Source organism: Lonchura striata, chromosome 3 (genome assembly GCF_046129695.1).
Source record: "Lonchura striata isolate bLonStr1 chromosome 3, bLonStr1.mat, whole genome shotgun sequence".
NCBI lineage: Eukaryota > Metazoa > Chordata > Aves > Passeriformes > Estrildidae > Lonchura > Lonchura striata.
In genome coordinates this window covers 73,694,375-73,719,745 of record NC_134605.1, presented here as the reverse complement: position 1 = coordinate 73,719,745, position 25,371 = coordinate 73,694,375, and positions in this window count along the sequence as shown.

Sequence of the window (25,371 nt, the reverse complement as noted above, 5' to 3'; positions counted from 1 at the left end):
TATTAATATAATAGATAATTGTTATATTAATTAGTCCTAAGCAAGAATACCTTAAAATACATTGGAACATTGTAGCTGCAAAAAGACATCAGTTTTGCAAATATAACAAAAATAAAATGCGTATGGAAACATATATTTTTTATTTGTTATAAATTCCTTAAATCTCATTAGATATATAGAACTTCTTTCAACAGCTAACCCTATTTTGTGATTTTATGTAAGTTTGTTCAAGAGATATAATATTGAAATGTTACACTGGATGGGTTGATAATATTCTGGCCAACAAGTCGTTTGGTAAAGTCACACAAGCTTTATGTCACATCCAAAAAGGTAAAACTCAGTTATGTCAATGCACTGAGAAGAAAATTACAGTTTTATGGAAGTTCTGTAGACATACTAGAGAAGAAGTAATACAAAAGAAACAATACGAAGCATTATAAAGAATACTCTTTGTATATAGAATAATGGGCTTTGTGTGTCTTGTATTAGAAATAAAATTTCAATTTCTTCAGTATGCCTTGTTCTATTAACTTTTTCATGAAAAGAAAGACTCCAGGGGCTTATAAAAAATATTCCCATACTTTTCCCCTTTCAGAATACCCTAAAGCATATGGTACTATCAGCCTGAAGTTTCGCCTCTAGCACTTCTGAAATTCCTGCTGGCTCAGTTAAACCACATAAACTAAACAGTGTAAAGATGATTCGGAGTCCACTTCCTGACATTAATTTTACTAATTAAAAGGCATAAACAGAAAGTTAAAAATAAACACAAAAGTTAAAAATGTAATACTATGTACACATGCAAATGTTTTCATGTGGTCTGTGTGTCACCATGTCCTCTGTTTGCCTGAGAAATTGTCCTTTTGGAAATCATATATAGCACAGAAGGATTTAAGAAGGGGTGTAGGTAAGACATAATGGCCACCTGCCATTTCAGGTGTCTAAATTCAGTGCTCATATTCCCACTCTCCAAACCAAGTTGATACATTGTCTTGGAAATGCCTAAATACACATCCAGTTATTTCCATCCTTTTGTGACTTATCTATCTAAATTTTGTCACTACACCTATACATTCATATAATGATACCCTCATTGTAAGACTGTTTTTGGTCCCCTTTGTCTTCAAGGACTGCAGAGAATCATAAAATATGCCTGTATGTTGCTGGTCTCATTTCGGAAGCTTAATCCAATAGACTTCTCAGAAAAGGATTTTTTAAAGTGAGTAACAGTTAAAAAACACTCAGACATAAATCTACAGAGGCTGGGGTTGAAGATTCTTCTGTAAAGTTACCTGAACTAATGTCTCACAAAGTTGCATGAAATGTGGAAAAAGTGTTCTTGCAGCTTTGAATTGCTCCACTTTGACTCTTTCCCCAGTAAATCCTCAGGAATGATCCTGGGGGTGGAGAGCCTGCACACCTTTCAGGCACTTTATCAAAATGCTCTTCAATAATAAACAGCACAGTTCCCTGCTTAGATACTGGAGTGTGTAGACATGCCTTTGGTGGACTCCAAATGGAAGTCCCACCCATCTTTCCACCTTACCAAACTGGGTGTAGACAGGCTCCCCCAGGTTTGAGAATCTTCTAAGAGCTCTCTTTCTTTCTTAAAGTTCCTTTAAGACCTGATAAGTCTTCTTGGCATATTTCACTGGATACCCTTATGCTAATTTTGTGGCTCCCATTTGCTATTGCCTAGCCCTAACAAAAAGTAGTTTGAAGAGTACATGAGTCCAAAATAGAGATTGTAAGTCCTGCTTATTAGGTACCAAGAAGAGATCATGCAATACTAAATTTTTGTGGAAATTGAGCCCTCATACAGTAAAGAGCAAGCACTAGAGATAATCCTAGCTGGAAACTAAAAATGCTGTGAATAGGCTGTGAACGCCATATTTAAATGGTGTCTGGGACCTCTACCTGAAGAATCAGGCTAAAGAGTCCAATAAAATGCTTTTCTTTCAGTCACTGGGTTGTGTGGAAAAAATATCTTTGAAAATTTAACTGATGACTGTATCCTTCAACAGATAAAATTAAGGGTATATGGAAAACTTTAATTCTGGGTTGCATGATTTTGGGAGTGTTGGTTTTGTGAGCTTTTCAAGCATTTTCAAGGTAGTCTTCTATGTGTGTACTAGCATTTATACAATATCAACAGTCCTTTCTGGCCTGTCATGTAAATTTGTTTCAGAACAGGGGCTTTAGTATTAAAACAGAAAAAAATTTGTTATTCATTTTGTATGATTCAAAAGTCATGCCCGATTTATTTATTCCATTGCTCTGGCATGTTGTTAGGTCTTTTTTAAGCTTCAGTGTTATGTCCAGTGACAATGTCAATTGTGTCTTGACCTAAGACAAATTGTTCTTATTTCATCTGCTAGTACCCCTTCTTATGAGTTGAGCAGCATTATGTACCAGTGGAAACAAGCACTGACCAAAAAAGTTGCAAGGCATATTTACGTGCTGTCTGGGGTAAGTGAAGTTCCTTCCTCATACAACATCCATGTTTTCATTTAAATCTTAATTTGCAATCTGGAAAGTGACAGGGCCATGAGGAGTAACAGGCATGTGAGTCCTTCCAGGAACTTGTCTGATGGGTAGCAGTGGGATTCCTCCTACCAACTGAGGCAGTGAGTTGCCACTCACCTGAAGCTTACTCCTCTGTTTCCAGCAGACTTCCTTGCTGATGCCAAGCACTCTAGTAGCCTCAGCAAAGCTTTACATTATGTCGAATTAGCTACCAGAGTCCATCTCTCTGGTTAGGCAGCAAAAGGGCCATTTAAAAAATAACAATGCAATACAAGTCTGCTTTCCTAGGCCTGATGCTCCGGCTGGCACAGAGCTCTGAAGCAACTTTCTGGATGGCTATGACAGGATATCACACCTCTGTGAGGTCACACCACGTGTTTGTAGAATATCAAACCTACTTCCAGGGCTTGTCTTACATTATAACTGGCTTTCAATGTCCTGAAATACAGAGAGGTTTGGGATGAGGATCCAGTGGAAGAGCTGCTGTGCTCTCTTACTGGATCATTTACACTGGGACAAAACCTGTCTGCACAGAGGACAGAGTTCTCAGGGCCCAGATTTAAGTGAGTCATGATAGTCAGCACAAATTTCACCATCATCTGTTCCTAATGAAGAAGGAACAAAGTGCTTTGCATTTGTCTTCTCAAATACATGAATTTGTCTGTATGTGTATACCTGTATGATTGAAAAAGTCAGAGAAAATAACTGTTGCACTGCACATTCTTCTGGCCTGAAGAAGAGGACAAGAAAGGGTTGGAAGAAATAGTACAGTGTACAAAAATGGCAGATGGAGAAAAAAAGGAGAAAGAAAGCTGGGAATATAAAAGAGAGACTGAGAAAAAAAAAAGTTACAAATCTGCAACATGAATCAATATACAAAAAGGGGGAAATAATCCAAGGCTGGAACATTTATGGTAGTAGATATCTTTTCCTTCTAGTCCTCTGTTTGTCTTGAACTTACCTAATGCCTACTTTCCTTTTTACATCCACCTGGACCAGGGGAAGATGCCTCCTGATGTGCAATGATCCTGGCAGAGACCAGAAGTCTGAGATTTTGGGAGGGAAAAAGCTGACCACAGATGGATTCCAATTTCAATTTCCCTGTTTCTTCAAAAACCTTCAAAACCTTCCAAGCAGGCTTTTGTGCTTTTGCTGGATCCAGGTCTTTGGGCAATAGGCAAGTTTCTTAGTGCATCCAGCAGGACTGCCAGCCAAAATGTGTGATAAACAGAAACTCTCTGTTTAGTGTTCAGAGGGTTTAATTGTATCTATAGGGACATAGGGTTGTCATTGCAGTTGGTATTGACTGTAAGCAGGACCACCAAGAATTTTTGCTGTTTTTAGGATCCTTTTCCTCATGATTCATTGCTTTAAGGATCTCTGCTCCTCTTAATCTCCATGAACTAGCAGACAGCCCAGGAGTCCCATGTTTGCCCTTCCCATGTTTATACAGTGTCAGCATAGCTATCTAATCTTTCTCCAAAGTCTTCAAAATGTCCTGCTTTGGCTTCCCTTTGACTGCTATACTTGGCCTTGGACTCTGAAATGCAAAGAAATGTCTCTTTGACATATGGCAGATAAAATAGGTGAAAGTCAAGATGACCAAATTAATCAGCAGAATATGGAGTGAGTGTCCCTGATGGGTGGCTGTGATAACAGTGATCCATTAGACAACCTTCATCCCAGTAAATGTTCCCAGTGTCCAGAGGCTAGCTACTGACCCACCACTCTCCACCAGAAGATATGTAATTTTCCATGCTCCTTCCCTTTCTTCTTTCACAATACCTACACTGAATCTCCACTCCAGAGTTGGTTTGCCTGGTTTAGTAATGGATAATGAGACTGCTAAATGAGACTGCATCCTAGGTTTGTTGGAATTTAAATGGAAGTTATAAGATAAGAGGAAATACAGAAATGAGAACCACTGCTTCTGCACATCCATATCAGTGGATGAGAGGCTGGGCATGAGCTGGCAGTGTACACTTCCAGCCCAGAGAGCCAATCCTGGGCTGTACCAAAATCGGTGTGGCCAGCAGGGTGAGGCAGGGCATTCTGTCCCTTTATGCTTCTCTGGTTAGATCCCACCTGGAATGCTGCATCCAGCTCTGGGGAATGCAGTACAGGATGGACATGAACTTGTCCAGAGTAGGGTCACCGAGGTGATTTGAGAGATGGAGAATCTCTAACATGAGGAAAGGCTAAGAGAATGGGATCTGTTTAGCCTAGAAAAGAGAAGACTTCAGGGCAGCCTAACTGTGGCCTTCCAGTACCTGAAGAGAGCCCACAAGAAAGCTGGAGAGGGACTTTGCACAAGAGCATGTAGTGACAGGACAAGGGAGATTGGCTTCCAGCTTAAAGAAAGCAGGTTTAGATTATATACTAGAAAGAAGATTTTTGCTGTGATGATGGTGAGGCATGGGAACAGGTTGTCCAGAGAATGGATGCTCTGTCCTTGGGGATATTCAAGGCTGGGCTGGAAGGGGCTCTGAGCAACCTGGTTTAGTGAAATATTCCCATAGGAGGGAGCTTGGAACTACAAGATCTTGAAAGTTCCTTCCAGCCCAAATTATTCTATTATTCTATGATAACAAATAAATACATCTGGAAGAGGAAATGTGGCTCTTATTTCTAGACCCTTAACTAGCTAAGTAAAGCAGTGCAAAAGAAGATGATGAGGATTTTGAAGGAAGATACATCTTATACGGTTACACTTGAGTGAGACTGAGCAAAATTTCAAGAAACTACTTTTATATTAACAAAGTGGCTGTGGTTGACAAGTGGAGCATGTGGTGGAAAGAGATTGCTGTCAGTGTAAATGGTGGTTACTGGAGATGGGCTATCACTGAGATAAAAATGAGGTGAAAAGGCTGCAGTTGGTGAAAAATGACATTGGCAAAATTGATTTGTTTCAGTTGAGGGGGTGCAGGGGGAGTCCCTAGCTGTCAGGACATGCTGTTCAGTAGAGTGGGTTATCAGACAAATTTTTCATTAGTTGAATATTCTGTTAAGGACACAGAGAATACCATTAAGCCTATCCATGGAAAGCCAATAGAAACATTTATAAGTCATCACTGCGAGAGCTGTTGTGTACTGTCCTTGTTCCACACACACAGAGCTCTCAGCAATGTCAGCTCCTCACAGATCCAGCATGGCTTGTGACCCTGAAGTTTCTACATTTCTAGTGCATTACTTATTAAACAGTGAAAACAGGCAAAAGCTTAGGTTCTCTGGAATTAGAAATCAGAGGCATTACTGGGAGACAATCAGAAAGTAGGGGCAAGGCACCATAGAAAATGCTCAGATTTAGCCTGAATCAAAAGATGGCTGTCTTTGCCATTCTGTTCAACATAAATGTTTGTCTAAGACACTGGACATGAGCAGAAATGCACACTTGCACTCCAGCTTGTTGGAATTCAGAGCCAATTGTGGCAGAAGCTGTTGCTGGGGGCCAAACTGCTCCTCTTTCATCCCTTTGAGGAGCTTCACTGCATTCCTGTTACATCTTCTGTGGAAAACGGAGACTTCTGTGCTGAGGAAAATTTCTCAAGCTTGACTTTTCACAAGCTTTAAGTTCATTTTGAGCAGGATTGTAAGCCCAGACATTAAGAGGGAAGTGTGTGTGGTTCAGTACAGCACAGTTCTCTGCACAACCAGAGTGGGTGCAGTGATGCAGCTTGCCAGAGTATTTGACCACCCTGCCAGGAGCCAGAAGCTGGCTGTGATGTGGGTAACTAATACTGCATGAGGAAAGTCTTCAGAATCTGTGTGGATGTGGGTGGCAGCCATTTGGTCATCTAACACAAAACAGGAATCTTGTACAGCGTTAGAGAACAAACACACTTCTCCCTGAGACTGTGTGAAATTAACCACATTTAATGCCTCATCTTTTATTGATGTTTCAGTCTAGACTTCTTGATAGCTTATGTTACTTAAAACATTGGGAGGAACCAAAGCTTTCTGACAGCAGAAGACTTTCTGTAGCTTGCCACATGTCTGATATCTCCAGTACCAATAACACTGTATAAAGAGGTGGAGAAATCCAGGGAGTGGGAAGTGACACCCACTCCAAGTTACCACCTACCCCATACAAGGCTGCCATGCTATGACTTTGCTCTTGCAGTGGACCTTTCCTATTTACCCTCTCTCCACCTTTCTCCAGCCTCCAGGCAGAGGCAAGTGCCTGAATATTTATGGATATGTGGATATCATGGAGGGTGATGACAGGCTAAAATTCCTATTCTGTGAAGGCAGTATTTCTTTCCTGATTTATGCTTGTCGTAGCCCCTAAAATGACTAAAAACTATGAACATCAAGCCAGTGAGACACTGACAAGCATGGCTTAATGTTTTTGCATTCAGGATTCCAAAGTGTGAGGCCATTCTTATGCTGAGATAGTGCCTGAACATTTTGCATTGTTCAGGTGCCTTTGGAGCCTTGTTTTAAGGTGCTCACTTTCAGCCTTGGGAAATGAGCTGCAGCAGACCTTTGTCACAGCACTCCCCAGATGCATTGTATTCTGCTGTCCTTCCACACAAATGTCACATTTGCAGTGATAAAGGACAAGTAGAAAATTGGTGGGAGATAATTATTTTCTTGTTAGACTCCAGTTTCAGACCTAAGGAATTTCAAGGTCTGACAGAAAGAGTGATTTGAATGAAGAATAGAAGGTGGGGGACAAGTTTTCTTATAGTAGCTTGTAAATAATTTCTGATGGTGAACTTTTTATTGCTGGTTTTGATTAGAAATACTCACTGATAATTTTAGGTGGTTTTCAGCAACCATTTAGGGTCAATATGATCCATATATGTAAAAATGATGATGATGTTGTCATATCCAGATGTCATTCACAAGAATTATGAGTGGGCAGCAAGAGGCTGCAGAAGCTCTTACAACTGCAGTGATGATAGGAAGCTGTGGAGGGATACAAATTCTCCCCCATGCTACAAGATAATGGGAGGGGCTCTGAACAGGGATCTTCATCTCACAGACAAATGCCATTGACATCAAGTAGAGCTCTTCCAAGAGCAGGAGTAAGATTCTCATTGTGCACTGTTTTTTACTGACAAGAATTCCATGCAAGCTAATTTCCTTTGATACAAAACAGGGAAAAAAAAGCCAATTAAGCATCAGCATTTGAAAGGAATGGTATTCCTCAGAACCAAGGAGTTAATAAAAAGACAAATATAGGATAAAGGGGTAAACTTAGAATCTGGTCTGTATAATATCAACTTCTCTCCTAAAGAGAGGAGGAAAACGTTACAGTCCTGTCCAAGTAATTCCTCTACTTGCACTATTTCAGGAAAGGTAACTAGTCATTTAGAGCAGGCATTTGTGCGGAGGTAAAAATCACACTTAATATTTCAGGTATATTCACAGCTTGCAGGAATCCCCAGCACTTGAAAGAGGCCATACATTAGAATATTTTGTGAGGTTTCTTCATGATCTGTGGTTTTGTGACTCTAGTTAATCACTTTCTAGGACTATGTCTTCTCACTCTGAAAAAGGCAATATTCTTCCTGCCTTCATGAGTGTTTTCTAGGCCAGGACAAGGTTCTTATAATTACAGATAGTGTGTGTTAAATGGCTTAAAGATGAATGACACCTCTTGGAGCAAAAAATTTTAGCACTGGACCTGCTCATAATAGCCACTATCCATGAGATGTATGGAGGGGACAGAGGTGTAGGATGACAGAACCCTGCTCTGTGGCTGAGCGCTGGGGAAACAGTCCCTGGTGATGGCAGAACATAGGGAAACCTTGGGGTTGTATCCAGAAATCATTCTTCCAGGCACAGACATCAGTTTCTCACTGCCTCACTGCTTGGGGGAGCCTTTAGTATAGGCAGGCTCAGCAGAGCTTTTCCTGTAATTGAAACAAATCGAATGAACACAGACCTAAATGTTGACAGTGTATTTGTACTTCCATGGGTTTGCTCTTTTCCCCTCTTCTGTTCTGTCAAAAAGAACAGTGATGCTGACTGATTATGCAATTGAGCTCCTATTTCTTCTAGCAAGAAGAGCTATCTACAAGTTTATTTGACAATTTCCCAAAATGCTGATAAATCTTGCTGCAAATGGGAGCAACCCTCGAGCAGGTAAGGCAATAAAAGTTCAGGCAGCATTTTTCTGCCACAAGCAAGGCAGAGAAAAAAGCAACTATGCATCAAGCAGGAAGATGAAAGCCATGCCAGCTATGAGTGGGGACTAAAGTGTACTACAGCATGCATTTCCATGACAAGCAAAAAACACCCTGTGTGAAGAAGCATGGAAATATTAAAAAAATTATACTTCCCTGTGAATGCCACTCTCAGTTTTCAAACACTCTACTCATGAGATATAGTATTATATATGGATTTTAATTTAAAGGGTTTGTTTTGTTTTGTTTTTATTGATGCCTTGATGTTTCTGAAGACCTGCAGATGTGCTGCACATTAAAGTCACAAACTCAGGACAGCACAGAATTAATTGAGAAGTCTGTCTCAAAAGCAATGATACTGTTTAACTGTATTATTCACCCTCATGTAAGGATTTTGATGATGTCAGAAGACTTCAGCTATGGTTGTGGGAGGTCAGGGGCAACTGTACAATCTGCTGTCTGTGTTAGGATTAGCCGAGAACCTGCTTGGCCCCTGGCATAAAACATATCAGCCCAGATGCTCATAAGGGAGAAATGCATGGGAACAAGGCTCCTGGGATTAGAAATGCTGCTGCTCTGTCTTGAACAGTATCCTTTTGCTGCCCCTTACTGAAGAACCCAAGTTCTTCCTTAACATATCTATCTATGTGTATCTACCTCTGTCTATATACAGAGGTTTAGAAAATAGATGCATCTTCCTGCTGCAGGTGGATAAACAGATAGGTTGGATCACTAGGTAAGAGATATAAAAGTTAATATTTGTGACACATAATCTAAATATTTACAGATATGTTTTAGGCTTACTTTTAAAGCATCTTCTGTGTAAATGAAGCAGTGTTCATGAAACTGTACAGAATATTGTGAGAAAATTGCTGGTAGTTTTTAACCACAGGAACTTGGACTAAGAAAAAGGAATTGCAGAATAGGAGCATTCAAATAATTTTCAGTGATTCTTACATTGAGTCATCCCTGTCTACACTGACTTTTCCTCTGAAAACAGTTCTAATGTTGTTATACCTGTTCACTGTTTTAATATATTTTGTATATCCAGAACAATTTAGGATAGTAGGTTTTACTATTGTATGCTTCTGCTCAAAGGTATCAGATATGAATCTTGAATCACAAATATGGCTGTAACTCAAAGCTTCTCAATGTTTCTGATAGCAGAAAAAATGGAAAAATTTATATTGAATTATTTTAATGTGATATCCTGCTATTGGTTGCTGTGTATGCTTCTTTTCATGGAGGCAAACTGTTGTGCAGAACAGATATTCTACAGAGAGAAACAGACTGAGCAGGAGAGTGCAAGCATGGTGGTGGTGAAGAGAAAACACATCATCCTGTTTCATGCCCATTTGCTGCTTGAATTTTCCCGTGCTGGCTCAAAACCCCACACAGCAGGCACTTTCAAAATTGACCATCCTTTCAGGAGGTTTAGTGTAATAGTACTTAAGTAGGCTTTTCTTAGCTGAATTACCTGTTTTGATTTTATGTTTGGCTTCGGCATTCATATAACTGTCTCTCTAGGCTGAAAAGCTCAATTTCCCTACCAGTCATGCTCTCTTTGTACCCTTTACCCACTACAGAGCTTGGCAACCTTTGGCAGCCTGCTCCTGGCAGCTGGATTCCTTCTCTGCCAGGTTCTACTCCTTGGAAATTCTTTAAACCAGATAATTTCCCGGGAGGTCAAAAGAGAGAATCTGAAGTTTCTTTACAAATTTAAATGAAAAGGGTTAAGTTAAGGGACCTCTCCTGTATATTCTGTGAAATGTATATGACCAAGCTGGTTATATGACTTCTGTCTGCTACCTGATCCCAGCTGCAGTTGATACTTCTTCCAGCAGTTCTGCTCCTGAGAGATTAAGACAGATTGACCACAGTCTATTTGCTGCTGAAGGAAAAAGGAGCTTCCAGAAGCACTAAGCTTGCTCTCCCAGCACATTCTCCCAGGAATGCTACATGGTATGTCTATGATTTTCACCACTGTGTCTTTGGAATTATTAATTTAATGAAAAAGAAGCAGTTTTGTTTTCCTCAGAGATCACAGTCTGTCATTACATACTAAGACATATTTAGATAATAGAACAAAGGTGCTTTGCAGGAGTACTTTAACATGAGGTCTGAAAAGTCCTTCTAAAAATTTGATAAAGCCACATGACTCTCAGAGAAAGAAGAATTAAAGCATTCTTTTTATTGCAGAAACCAGTCCACTGATATGAGGTAGTAGCTTGCAAAAACTTCCTGCATATTTGGAGCAAACCCCTTACTTCACCTTGTAAATGTGGAAATTTTGGGTTCTAACCCTTGCTCTGAATATGACTTATGCATCTCTGAGTAAAATTAAAGAGGAAAACTAAATATCATTGCAAGTAGAAACCTGGTGCCATTCCTCTTAGTCATTTCTGGAAAGCATCCTTAGTAAGGGCATCATGGTCAGGCTGCTTTGTACTTGTTCCTTATCTTATCCCATAACTCTTGGGTTTCTTTTCTGCACTTCTCCTACCTGCAAACACTGTATCCCACCTTCCTCATTCCAAATTCCAATTCCTCACTCCCCTGTGCCAGACTATATCCCTGGAGCTGGGGAAAGTGGCATTTTACTAGGAATTAAATCAGTTGATGCAAACAATCAAGTGATAAGACTTTGGAGCACCTGAAATCCAGGATTCCTGCTGGCTAAGATGGCAATAAAAGGATGCTGCCACCTGTTCTATCAGCTGTCCTGAACTGAACATGTGTTTGGTTTCTTCAACTTTAAAGCAACATGAAAACTATTTTGTCTAAATAGGAATGGCATTTCAAATCTTCTACACGAAAAAAGCATCTAAACCAATATTTTTAAATGCAAACCAACCCAGGTAAAACCTTGGATGAAATCTTCCATTAAACCAATTACATAATATAGTTGATAGAATACAATACTAATCATATAGTTAATTTTTACTAATGAATGACTAATTAACTTCTAATAAAAAAGTGAATTTTATTAGAAGGGCATCTAATAAAATTTTTAAAGGTGTGATCTCATTTAGAGCCTGGTTCAGCTAGAGAAAAGCCTGGTTGTTGGACAAGAGCAGCAGTGGCTTTGTAAAAGATATATATGGCATGAAAGCTCTAAAGGAAATACAGATTTTTGGTGTGAAAAACACCATTCAATTTTCTTTTTTCTATTTAAACTTGTTTCTAAATTTCAACGTACCGATACAGCAATATAGGTATTTAATTGGCAAACGGAAAGGTACCAAAAAAAGTACAAAAAGATGAAACTAAGCCTGGAAAAGGCAGTTCAAACGCAAGCCGAGAGCTCCATCTGCTGCTGGGCTATGGCACGTCAGGGACTCGGCGTCTGCGGAGCCACAACGAGCTGGGATTTTAAAGATGTTGTTAATTAGGAATTAGAATACTTTTAAGGAATACCTATAGACAAAATAAAGATTTTCTTATCTTCCAGTCCATTTATTTTAATTTTCCTCTTTTATTTGTTTGTTTTGTTTTTGACCTGGCACCTTGAGGTCACTACTAGTGCTTACATGATATCCTTCTATCTTGAAATGTATGAGAAAAAATTTCCTACACAGTCCTGTGGCATAACCCCAAACCCCTCCTGGGCTTCACCATCTCTTTAGTTTATTTCTTTATTTTCATGGGTGAAGGTCTTTTGTAAAAGCTGCAGTAGACAGATATCCTGTCTACTATTCTCACGCTCTGTATTCACGAGCATCTCTCTCCTCTGCCCTTTGGTTTCCTAGTACCTTGCTTAATAAGGACATATTGATGACAATACAGTATTGCTGCCTGCCAGGTTCTGTACAAAACTGAGAATCCTCTGTCCCTGTGACAGAATGCAGAGAATCCTCTCTCCCAGTGACAACCTCCTTGTTCTAAAAAGTGAGCAAAAGGCTGACATACTCTGACAGTCATCTTAGAAATGCATACAATTTGTAGCAAAATAAATTCTAGCTCATGCTGTACTGTAACCCCAACTGAGTACATAAAGATGGATAATTTAACTTTTAGAAATATGCATTAATCAGAAAGTGCTCGTCTTCTCAAAAGGAACAGAAAGGATATTTTCATGAAGTGTTTGTGCTGGATTTGTAAGTGCTCACTTGAGGTGGACCTTGTGGATAAGTACAGATTATTTACTAACCATGTTATTTGTTCTTATTCTTACTGCAGTGCATCTTACATATCTAGGTCTGCATGGTGTCTCAGTGTGGCCCAATACATTTTTATGGTGACTCAGTCAGTATTGAGGTTTCTAGATTCACACTATGCATATTTTCAGGGTGATGGCCACAGATTGGCTCTAGTCTGTTCCCATGGACTTGATGCCTGAGTCACATTAAATCACAGTTGGGAGGAAATTCTCTTATTTTTTTTCATCCCTAACTAAACACATTCATGTAGGATGTTCTCCTAGTCCAGCTGGGTTGCACTAGCTATTTTTTAAAGGTCTCTTCCAAGCCAAGCCATCATTTGATTCTAAGAAGTGCTCTGAGACAGCTTTGGCATGTCCATCACAGGGTTGTAATGGGGATGCCTGTGAGAGTCACTGAAAAACACATTTCTGTTGGGAACTAAAATGCTAATCCATGAACTAGATTGATGCACAAATAAACTCTCTACTGGAAAAAAACATTTCATTCCAGAGATGGTATTTTAAAAACTTTGCTATGCATAATGCATAGCAGAGTGCATGTTAAAGAGTAGTTTAATTCTATTTGTGTTCCTAAGGGAAAACATGGATTTTCTTTCTCACTCTGCACTTTACATGCTCTTTCAATTTTATGACAGAAAACAAATAATCCCTGGAGATTTTTTGCATTAAATTAAAGCAGTACTCAGCTTGAGAAGAAAGATGGAGCTATAATGTTCAATATAGTTGGATCACCTATCCCTGGAAACAAGATTTTGTCTCTTTGAGCTCAACCTTCCTTAGAGCAGAGTGCAAGCATTTTAACAGAGGCTCTTCTCCCTTTCTTGCATCTTAAAGTAAAGAAGGGCTTATGAGAGCTCTATATAACCATATACAAAAAATTGTGAAGATCCTGGGAACAATGAAACATAAATTAGCAGGAATGATTTTCAACAAAATGGATGGAATAATTATGAATACATATACTTTATAATTATTTTTATTATTATAAGAATTGAAAGTGTCTTGGTGCTATTATTAATTGATTTCCCATCTATTACTATAATTCCAGAATAAATATTACAATATTACATATAAATCTAGATTTTTTTACTTTTTTCCTTCTCTATAAATTTGTCAACCTACATTTTGTAACCAATAACACAAGCTTAATGATATACCATCTACTAAAATGCAAACACAAAGCTTTCCAGTGTCAGATACATTTATAAAGTCAGAAACCAAGCTGTGATTTTTTCCTATAGATTTCATTAAGCTTGGTGACAGCTTTAGGAAAAAAAACATAAACTTTTCCATTTCTTATAGCTTAAAGAGTTCTGGAATAAGGTTGAAGGAGAAGGGCCAATAAATAAGAGAATTTGGGATATTTTTTGTGATGTTCAAACAGATATTTCTGCACAGAAGCAACTCTTAAATTCCCCTCTGATAACAAAAATTATTTTGAAGAGCCTGGTGATCAGCTAAACAGAAGTTTTTCTGTGCAACTCAGCAGAGAAAAAACATCTTCAGCTGTACAAGCAAGATGGTGGCAATAAGAATTAGGGATTCAGTTTACCTCATTACTGGACATTACACAAGAAAGAAAAATTTTGTAGAACATAAAAAAGAGGAGAAGGAATAATTCAAGACTTGGAGATTATTTCTTACAGCCAAGAAGGTAAATCTATTTGCTTCATCAATAAGAAGACTGAATTTTTCCTCAGAAAGAAGGACAAATGAAGATTTTAGTAAAGATCTATTTAATCCAGAAGAGAAAATGGGTCATAAGAACTAATGATTGGAAGCTGAAAATAGGAAAATTTAATTTGGGAGCATAGCAGAATGCAAGTAGTGAGAGTGAATAGCAAATAGTGAGAGTGAAAGAAACTACTAATAAAGAAGTGGATTTTCCATAATTTTAATTTTTATGAAGTAATGCCTTATGTATTGTTCTTAAAAAATGTAATTATTTTTTGCATAGTAATTTTGCCTCTGATTGAATGTTTTATTTTTCTGTTGAGACATTTCCTCTATAATTATTTGGTTTTTTTGTTACTCATTTATATGAAAGTATAAATGAAGACATATAAAGACAAGAACTGTACTTTATAAAGTAGAAAATTAGAACATTGGGTTAAAGTAGTTGTTTTTGATATGGAAGGAAGAAAATTTGTGAGAGACGCTGTATAAAAGGAGTTATGTAAACCTTAAAACTTCCCTCTGAGGAATGGGATGGCTGGACATTGAATTGGAACCACCAGCCGTTGAAATCTTTGAAATGAAATCTCATCACAATATTTCTCCCTGCTAACAATTTCCCTTTACCTCTGTGAGGGAACTACTATTACATTCACCTAAACTGAGAAACTAGAGTGAATGGAATAGAGAAAATGTTCTTGAAATTTATTCAAGATGATTAAGTGCAGGAATTGATGTGACAAAGTCACAGTGGGCTTGGCTTATGCTAGAAAACCCCACTAAATTTTGAAAGTGTTTTTGTTAAAGAATTTTTGCTTCAAAGGTTATCATCAAGTAGCAGCAAACTACAAGAGCAGAACATTGATCAACTTTTTTCTACCTATGTTTCTCTTTTTGAGATCAACTTTTTCTACCTATGTTTCTCTTTTTGAATTATACATTTTATGGATATATTATGATACCTGAGATCTATATTATATGATATTTCCAGTCTTTATCACAGCAACAAGTCAGAAGATCATAGACCATTCCTAGCTGTTCTCAGCAGTGCCTTCAAACAGAAAATGTGAGACATTGCTAGCTGACCCCGGAGACACTCACAGATATTCACCAAATCATCTCTATTTCCTCAGAGAGGATCAGTGTGTGTTCATCAAGATATGTGCTAGTCCAAGACGCTGTTTGTACACAGTCTTCAGTTTAAGGGGATGGAGATAATTCCCCATGTGGAAACAAGCTACAGTATATGTATTTTTCATTATTTTCTGCAGCTATTTCTCCTGCAGGGTGTGCAGAACAGCAAAGCAGGAACAAACTGAGCTGTTATGCCTATTCACTGAAATATTTGCTCTTTGGTATAGTTGTGTTTTCTGACTTTAATTCCCTGTGCCTGTGAAAACAGATACAGCTGTCTCAGCTCTGAGAGAACTCTGTGCTCTATTTAGGGGGCAATGGGCCCTGTAGCATCCTGGCTCATTTCTGCCACGTAAGGAAACTCTTCTTAAACTGCAGCTCTCAAGAGCTGAATTTCTGGAAATCCTGTACCTCCTCCTATAATGTCTGAAGACCCTCTCCAGTTCTTTAGCAGGACCTGATGCCTCCTCAGACTGAACTGAGTCTTTCACATGACCCAGGAATTCAAGGCACCCGCCAATTTTGCTGCGTCCATCAGCACATCCATGGAATTCATTTAGAGACAGAGAATTGACCTGTGGGGGAGAAATGGAATATTTCACTTACACCATTGATCTGAATTCACTGGCCAGCTGACAGGGCAGGTGTGTAGTTCTGGCTGGCCTAGGGACATCATTGTTTCTAAGTCTCCATCTGCTGTTACCCCCCTGGTTTAAGGTGCGTAACGTATAAAAAGGTATCCTGCTCAGGCCCTATCTGTCTGGATTTGGGAAATTCTTTGCTGATTTGAAACTGATCTTTTTCAACAGCCATGCATAGTGTTCTCTCTTATATTTTTGAAATGTGTTTAAAATGCTGTGTTTTTAAAAAAGCAACAAATTGAAAATGCTTAGTGACAAAACTAAGACCTATACTGATAAAATACTGATGAAAGAACAGCTTGCTAAAGTCAGAATGATGGCTGGAAGTGGGAAGACACATTGCATCTAGCAAGTACTGAGACCTAGTATCCTGTCTCTAGCCAAGACCTTAGGAAAGAACCTGCAAGAATAGGGTAAACAGAAAGAGACCCTTCCCTTTATGCTCATTCCAAGATGCCAGATTTTTGAATGAAATGCTGCACCCCAGGTAGGCTCTACTTCCATGCCTTTGTCTCTTTGCTTGTAACATCCATTTAAACTTTTAGCATAAAAGTAGTCTTTATTTTATAATGAACTCTGTGGCCAAACTGCAGATTAAAAGTTCTTATTTTAAAAAATATGCTACTTGCCAATTCAATTTAGTAGTTCCTAATTCCAAAAAGAATCAATGGAAATTTTCAGTATTGTAAACAGTAAATAAACATTCACTAGCCATTTTCTTTGCTGCCTTTCTACCTTTCTACACTATATAGTATCTTTTATATCTATATCTACATTGTCTATATCCATATCTGTATTTATATCCCTTTGTCGAATCCAAAAGGTTTACCTTCCCTTGTCTTCTGTCCTGGAACTGGGACAAAGTTATTAAACACTGCCATTCTCATATTACCCCTTGAGCTATTCTTGCTCTAGCCCCTTGCTTAAAATCATCACAGAAGTAAGATGGCTGCACCATCATGAGCAGAAAGAAACACAGTCAGCTCAGTAGAATGCTTGCTTTGCACAATGATGCAATTTAAATTCTTTGATATTTTAAGACAGTAATACAGTGAAACATGCACATGAAATTCCTAGCCACTCTTTAAAGATATTTCATTCTATTTAATTTTATTTTGTTAAAAAAAAAAGATCCAAGGAAGGCATGTTGCCTTGGAATTACAGCAAAAGATGTGTTATTTTTTTGGCATCTTTTAGGAATTTTTGAGTTGCATGTTAAAGCAAAATTGTGCATCAGCAGAATTGATGCTGGAAATGTTACAGGTCTTTATGACAATCACTATGTTATCATGTCATGATAAAAATAAGTTGGAAAGATGGACTTGGTAATTGGTCACAAGAACCAACATCCAAAGATAAAAAGGTCTCTTTATGTACAGGGTACATTGCCCCAAGCTGGTACTGCTGTGTAATTTTTTCTGATTTAAATTCTTGCACTGACAGGTTTTTCTGAAGAACTGCATTTTTGATGCTAAGTTCTACAGAAGCTCCTATAGAAGGCAGCTAAGGAAACATAGGGGCAGGAATGGCAGAGAAAACTGAAGACAGCAGAGCCTAATGGAGCACAAAATTAATTTTGTCTGCCAGGGGCAGCATTTGGTGACAAGGAAAATTCACAAGTATTTTGAGGCTACAGAATTTGGGACCTTTAGGGCTCTGTCTTATTATCAACATGGCTGTTTAGTCCAATTACATAAAACATTTCAGCCAACTAGTTAATACTGAATGACAATAGAAATGAGACAAGGGGCAGAAAATTAATGAAGAAAAATAAAAATGAACCTAGTTGGAACAGCCATATTTGCAAGCACACTCATATACAAGGACTCAAAAATTTATAGTAATTGTAGATGTTTCCTTCTTTTTTTCAGACATGACTGAAGAGATGCTCAGTCTACATGCAAGAACTTTCTTCAGCTGTTGGGAAAAAAGTCAAGACAAAAAAGTTGTACTGAAGGCATTTAAAAAGCTAATGAAGTTTAGAAACTCTGAGGCTATAATGGGACATTCCAAATAACTGAATAGCTAGAAGCTTGATAGTATTTAAAAATAAAAAACAAAGAAATGAGGATTAAGCATTACTTAAGAGAGGAGGGAAGAGGGAAGAGAGGTATAACAAGGTATACAAGCAGGAAGGACTGAAGGGAGGATAGAAGGAGGAGGAACAGAAACTGAGGGAAGACAGATTTAGAGTACAGAGACGAATGGGACAAACAAACCTGGCAGCAGAAAAAGAGGGAAGAAACATGGAAGAAAAGGATATTGAAAAGTAGCAAACAACAGAAAAAAGAGTAAACTAAGAATGAATACAACAGATATGTATTCTGGTTTTCCCTGTAAGCAATGCATTTCCATGCAGAAGTGTTACTATCATAAAATCAATACCACAATGGTTTAGCATAGTCAAACTAATATAAATCAGCATTCCTTTTCTTCTGGTTGCAGATATAACCAGCCTCTTATTGACTTGATATTTTATTTTGGATGGAAATTTGGACCTCAGATGACTGGTCCAACCAGCTCCTGCATTTTATTTGAAAGTAATTTTAGAAGCTACCTTGTTTGCCCTAGTGATGTCATGCAGCAAATGATTTCCTTAGGAACTAAGTTCAAGTGTGAACTGACAGTCAGTTTTGAGTATCTGGCTTTTGTTATTGCCAAGATATTATTATTATATTAACAAGATTTTAATGTGTGCAGGTCAGAAAGAAAATATTTACAAACAATACTGATGACAAATGGGTCTCCTCCTTTCCTAAAGTTTAAGCACTTTAATCACTTTAATGAAAGCACTCTTGATTGTACCTTGTATTAATGCTCTCTAAAACAGTAAAATCCATTCAGACATTATAAGCATATATCTGTTACAGTAACTTATCATCATAACATAATTGAGTTTCTCTTGAATATAACAGTATGTTTCAAAATCTTGACTGTGAAGAAAATCAGAAATATCCTGTTAGATAAACATACACACACAGACACACAGACACACAGACACACAGACACACACACACACACACACATATATATATATTTCAGCTAACCTCTCATCTTTAATTCAATTTCAGAGCTTTCTTTTAGCTAATTAGAAAAGAATCAATAAGAAAATGGTAGATTTTTCATGATAGCAAAGAAGTTTTAGAACCACACTTGGTCTTGCCATTGATTTAGGGATATAAAAGAAGGAAAGTGCAGAATTAATAGGGCAAAACTGACTTAACAGAATGATAAAACCAGATTTTATTGATAAAACCAGAAAATAGGATCTTCCCAACACTTTTTTAGCACATGGAATAAAAACAGAGCTTGGGAGATGAATGAATGAACCAGGGAACCGGCTCTATTTTTCAGTGAACAATCCATTGTGTGAGTAGAGCTCATGCAAAACCCCACCAGTGCTGTTCCCACCTCTCACTAGTTCCCTTTCTGTCTGTACTTGAAAGACACTTTTCAACAACCCATCTCCTAACCTGGAGCACCCTTCATAAAGGAGTCATGGATGTATTGGGTACGTCTTGCATACTCCAAGCTATTTAGAGAAAGTTTTCTGGCAAACATAATGAAATGTCTTTGTCTCACTCTCAAATTATTTCTAGACAAGATAGTAAACTGGACAGAAAGTTTAATTTGTAGAACTGTTGTTTGCTAGTGCCATGTGCCAGGGCACTGATGGGCAGAGAAGAGCCCTGAGGGACTGGAGACTGGCACTGCTGAGGAATTGCAGTGTCTGCTGCAAGATGTTTGGTGCTGTAAGTCATGTGTGAAACATGCCGTCCACCTCGGTAATATGATCAGAAATTTAATTAAATTCTGTAACTTCTTATTATAATTTCATAGGTTAAGTCTTATACTTTTATAGGAAGATATCAATTTTACATATGGTATAAAAAAGCAGGGCTTGGGAATTTCAGGGCATGAAAAGCAGCTTGCTGTTCCAGATGGTTTTATAAAGTCTGACAACACTGCTTCACCCTGTAGAGCAGTTTTTGAAAACTGTCCCCAGCTTACCAGCTGTACAAGAATGCAGTGACAGAAGGGAATACTTGACATATTTATAAGCAAAATTTAAATTATTTTCTATCCTTAGGGGAAGAGATAAGCATCTCCAGTCTAATATGATGCTCTTAAATGCCAGAAGTAAAAAGATGCAAGATGGCTTTCTCAGTGTATTTACACTTTAAATATCCGACCGTGTACTTGTTTCACTTGCCACTCAGTCCCCGTCATTGCTAATTAGGCAGCCGGCTGCCAGCATCCCTCCTGCTTTCTGCTCCATCCCAAGGGCAGAGGCGGGCGCTGGGGCTGGGAAGTTTAATGCCTCAGCCTGACTGACCGCCGGGTGTCACTGTCTGACAGAAATAAACTCGGGAAGGCTGAAAACCTGCCCATACCTTCTCCGCTTGCACGCTAGAAAATGCAGATTTCATTCCAAAATCCTCTTCCCCATCTGGCCTCTCATTGGATGGAGCTTTAAAGGATATTTCGGAGCAGGATGATACTTTTTAAAATGGATTTTGGAAAATGCTTTTATTTTTATTAAAAATACCAAAGGCGGGGGAAAAAAAGAAAAAAAGAAAAGGTAACTTCTGAGCATTTGAGATGTTCTGTGCTGCTAAAATTTGTCAATTACATTTATTTACTGGCATCATAATCCAAGCTGGAGATAAAAATAGTGCTGAATTAATATGGAAAACCTGATCCTCCAGATTTTCAGCCTGAAGTATTAGATTTCTAGTGTTTCTCAGGCCAACACTAATCCTACTGACACTTTTACTTAGATATAAGAGAAGATGTCAGATTTGAAACTGGCCAAAAGTATAAAAAAGCTCTTAAAGAAAAACCTCATTTCTAAAAGCTTAAGGATGCCTGTCTATTTAAAAAAGAAAATACTTTGGTACTCTTAAGAAAGAGAATACATTGGTACAGCTTCAGAGTCTTTTACCCAGATGATGAAAGTAGAAAAAAAAAAGTATTTTCTCTCTCCACAGATAATGTAACTGAATGCCATGCCCTTATAGTGAACAGTTGAGAAGTACAACCAATTAATTAAAAAAAGGGGTAGTAACCTAGAAAAGGAGGATAAATTAATCCCAGGAAAATGGGAAAATGAAGACAGTACCTCAATGAAATGTACATTCTGAGTGTAGTAAAATCATGGACTGTGATAGAGATCAAAGGATTTATTGCCTCCTGTCTAATAGAAATGGAAGGATTTATTGCCCCCCAAACCTGCGGCTTCCAGAAGAATGTACTTACCCCAGTGTCTGCTAAATGTGGATAAATTCCTTCCCTCACAAGCTTTCTAAAATGTGGAAAGATTTACTTCCTTCTCAACAGTCTGTCTCGAATAAGCAGCTACAAATGATGCCACAGATGGTGCTTTTTCCTTCTCTTTAAGGAGAAAATTTCATGGAGGAAACCTAAAAGCAAGTAAACATTTTTTATGGATGTAAAAAAGAAATACAACTTAGACAATAACATCAAATATTATGTATCTAAAGAGGCTGGTTAGAAAAACATTTGAGGTAAGGTATTGAAAACAAGGCCACGTAATATGACAATTCAAAGGCAAGGTCATCAAGCATATGGCTATTTCAGTTTATAATAAATTTGATAATATTCTAAAATAGTTATGTAATGTAACCATGATGATCTAAGGGTATAACTAAATTAAGATTTGCAGGGACTTAATACTTTGTCTACTTGCACTGCTGGGAAAACAGGCAAGACTTCAGACATCCATGATCTGCTTCAGAACCAAATGAAATGGCAAGCATCAAGCCACAATTTTGCAGTTTCTGTTTCATATTCAGAAAAAGATTTGGGTGCCCAAAAGCAAGCCTGCATTTTTCCAACTACATCATCGGGCCAATAAAAGATATTCACTCTGCCCATAAATCTTTCCTTGCTATCATTAAAATGTTAGAATATGTTTAAAGCTTTCAGATGTTACTGGTTGTTATGTAATAAAGAAGTTGATTATACATAAAACATTGCTTATGTGGAATAGCAGCCAGGTTCAAAGAATCATAACTTCAGAGACTATGAGGATAAATGAGAGCTTGATCAAAAAATTGAAGCCGAATCTGAGCATTCCTCCAACTAAGCAATTTTATCTGCTGTCGGGCTTTGCAAATCAAGTCCCAGCCACCAAGAGATATTAAAAGCCAGAAAGGTGGAAGTGCACAGGAGAGGCACTTGGTCAGAATTTTATTCTTTTAAAAACTCACATTTGCACAGGACTCCTGAAGTTGTGGTGATATGCACTGTGAAGCAGTTCCACTGCTAGGATAGGTCTCTAACAGAACAGCACCAGGACGCCTGGTCTCTGACTCCCACATGACTCAGACTTGAGCCTGATGCACCTAAATGGAAGCCCTGAAGGTGTAGCTACCTACCTAATTCCTCCTCCAGGAGCTGTAAAAAATTACTTTGTGTCAAAATGTTAAATATTTCACTGGGCCAGTGAGAAACCAAGAAAAAACTGTTGTTTGCAGGCAGTAAAATATATTAGTGAAGACAGGAAAGGACTGAGCATGTCTGAACCTCAGTGTAAACCAAGGGAAAGGGCTGACACAACTTAGATGAGGAGCTGAAGATGGCAAAAGAGGAAAACTCTGGGCTTTCCATGTCTCAGATGAGCTGGCTGGCTGTCATTTCTACGTCTATTTCTTTCACATTTAGAAAGGTATTTTGGTTTGAGAATGGTGCTTCCCAATTCAGTGACCCCACTAGACTCTCCAAATCACAAACTCTGTCTTGCTCCCCCTGCTTTCCTGTCCCCCTCCCCTGAGGGTGACTGAAGAGCAGAATTGGAGACACAAAAGTGAAGATCATGGGTTAAGATAAGAACAATTTACTGGAAACAGCAATGAGATAAGAAAAGGAGTAGTAACAGAAAAATACTAAAAACACAGCGCACAAAGAAGGGTACATTATTGCTCACCCTGGAAACCCCTGACAAAAGGCAATACCCTTCACCTCCCTCTGCCATGCTATACCCACCACTCCCCTCTGGAATGGAACTGGGGCCTTGCTACCCTGACTAGAAGGAACTCCTTGTCATTGAAAAATGACTCCCTGTCTGCCATCCCTGCCAATGATATGATTCCTTGGATAATGGGAGATTATTACTTATGGACTACTATGCATACCAGAATATGAGAGCAGCAAAGATGGCAAGGCTGCCAAAGAGTGAAAGGTACTGTGGAATGGTTAGTAGAATGGAAACTGGAAGGGACAAACAGGTCTCTTCTGCCATGGATTTTTGAAACAGAAATATGCTTCCTCAGAAAAGTAGTTCTTGTGTTTCTTACTAGAAAGTGCCCTGGGGCCTAGATCTTCTTGTCTTTTTCTTCTCACTTGTGCATTTGTGGGGTCTGACTTTCCTGTGAAAAGCACTGATAGCATGAAGCCTTAAAAAAATTATGCAATAATGGCAGGGGAAAGACATTGTAACTTGCAAGTAAGTGTAGGCACACCAAAGAGCTCCATGGGACTAGTCTGTCCTGCTAGCCTTGAAGTCACACCTGAACTAGTTTGTGAAGAGCTAGCACAAATATCACAGAGCTACCTGGCATTGTAAACCTACCCCTGGAGCAAAGGGATGATGCTGTCCCATTCTACTGCTCTCACTGGTACAGAGAGAGCTAAGAAAAGAAGAAAAGCATGTGAAGAAAAACAAATAGGCACAATTTCCACCTTCTATTCATTTGTTGCCAGTCTGAGCTCATAGTCCTTATTCTGCATAGGTATGGTGGTAGGCAGCTTCCACACCATGCTGTGTTTGCCTTGACACTTCATTATAGGTCTCCACAGATGAATAGAAGTGACTGAAAAAGCACTTAGAAATGCAAAAGCTAATATTTGCTGCATGACTTGCTTGTTTATGCTTGGAGCAGGAGTGGTGACACCTGAAATCCTATTGTTGTCTAGGGAGCAGTCAACCAAACTTCTGGAACCTCCACTCTGGTGAATCGGCCGTGGTTGGCAGCCAGACTCCCACACAGACTCTCACACCCTGCCTTTCCCCAGAGGGGACAGACACAGGGGATGGGAAGAAGGAGAGTGAGAAAGCTTTAGATCTCTTGTGGCTCAAATACTCAGAAAAAACACGTGTTGAGGTGGGAGGGAGTCATAAGAAACATACACTGGACAGCAGTGTACTTGGCCAGCTATACAAAGGCAAAGCAATGGCCTCACTCCTGAATTCCACGCTGACCACAGCTCCCAAGTTTGTGTCAGTGTGATCTCAGCCAACAGGGACAGCACAGTGGGCGGCTTTAGCCTGTAGACTGTTAGACAATAATGTCACAACCATCCTCGTTTAGCTTTATGCTCTCCTTTGATCTCCTGTCAGACTTGGTTATCCATTTTCCACAAGGACAGCCCTCCTGAAATCCATTAGAAGCACAGTAGTGATGGGCCACCTCCATTTCATACAGCTTCCTTGTCCCTCCTGCAACTCATCAGAAGCTGACCTCAGCTGCAGCTCCTGGAAGTGGAGCTCTTCCCAAGGTGCTGGCTTTGGAGGACCACTATTCTCAGCAGCCTGGGCAGACTGATATGCACATGGCCTGGTGTAGGGCTGTGAAAGGCATAGGGGTGTTCAGACGGCAGGTGGGACCTTTCAATGTGAAATGAAAATCTCTCTCCAGAACCTTGCATCTGAATCTCCATCTTTTGTGGCACCAAGCTTGACAAAAGCCCTGATCTCTAAATGTAAATAAGAATCAGATTTGAGAAAATAATGCTTCAAAGGAAGCACTTGGAGTTGTCTTCAAGTTGCTATATAATATTAAAATTGAGGAGATATTGCATTTTGGAAAACTACATTCCATGGGTTTATTTACTGTCTATACAGATCCCTGCTATTGTGTGCCTGTACTTATATTTATGTATATACACACAGACACATAAACATTTCCAATTGAAGCAAAGAAGAAACTGAATTTCAATAGACTATTTTTCAACTCAATAAGCAGTAGTGATTTTTAAACTAATTTTTGAGTGATAGAATATTTAAAAAAATATATTTCTCTCAGCCTCTGTGTGTACACTAGAAAATTTTGATGACAACTGTAGTCCAAATGGCAAG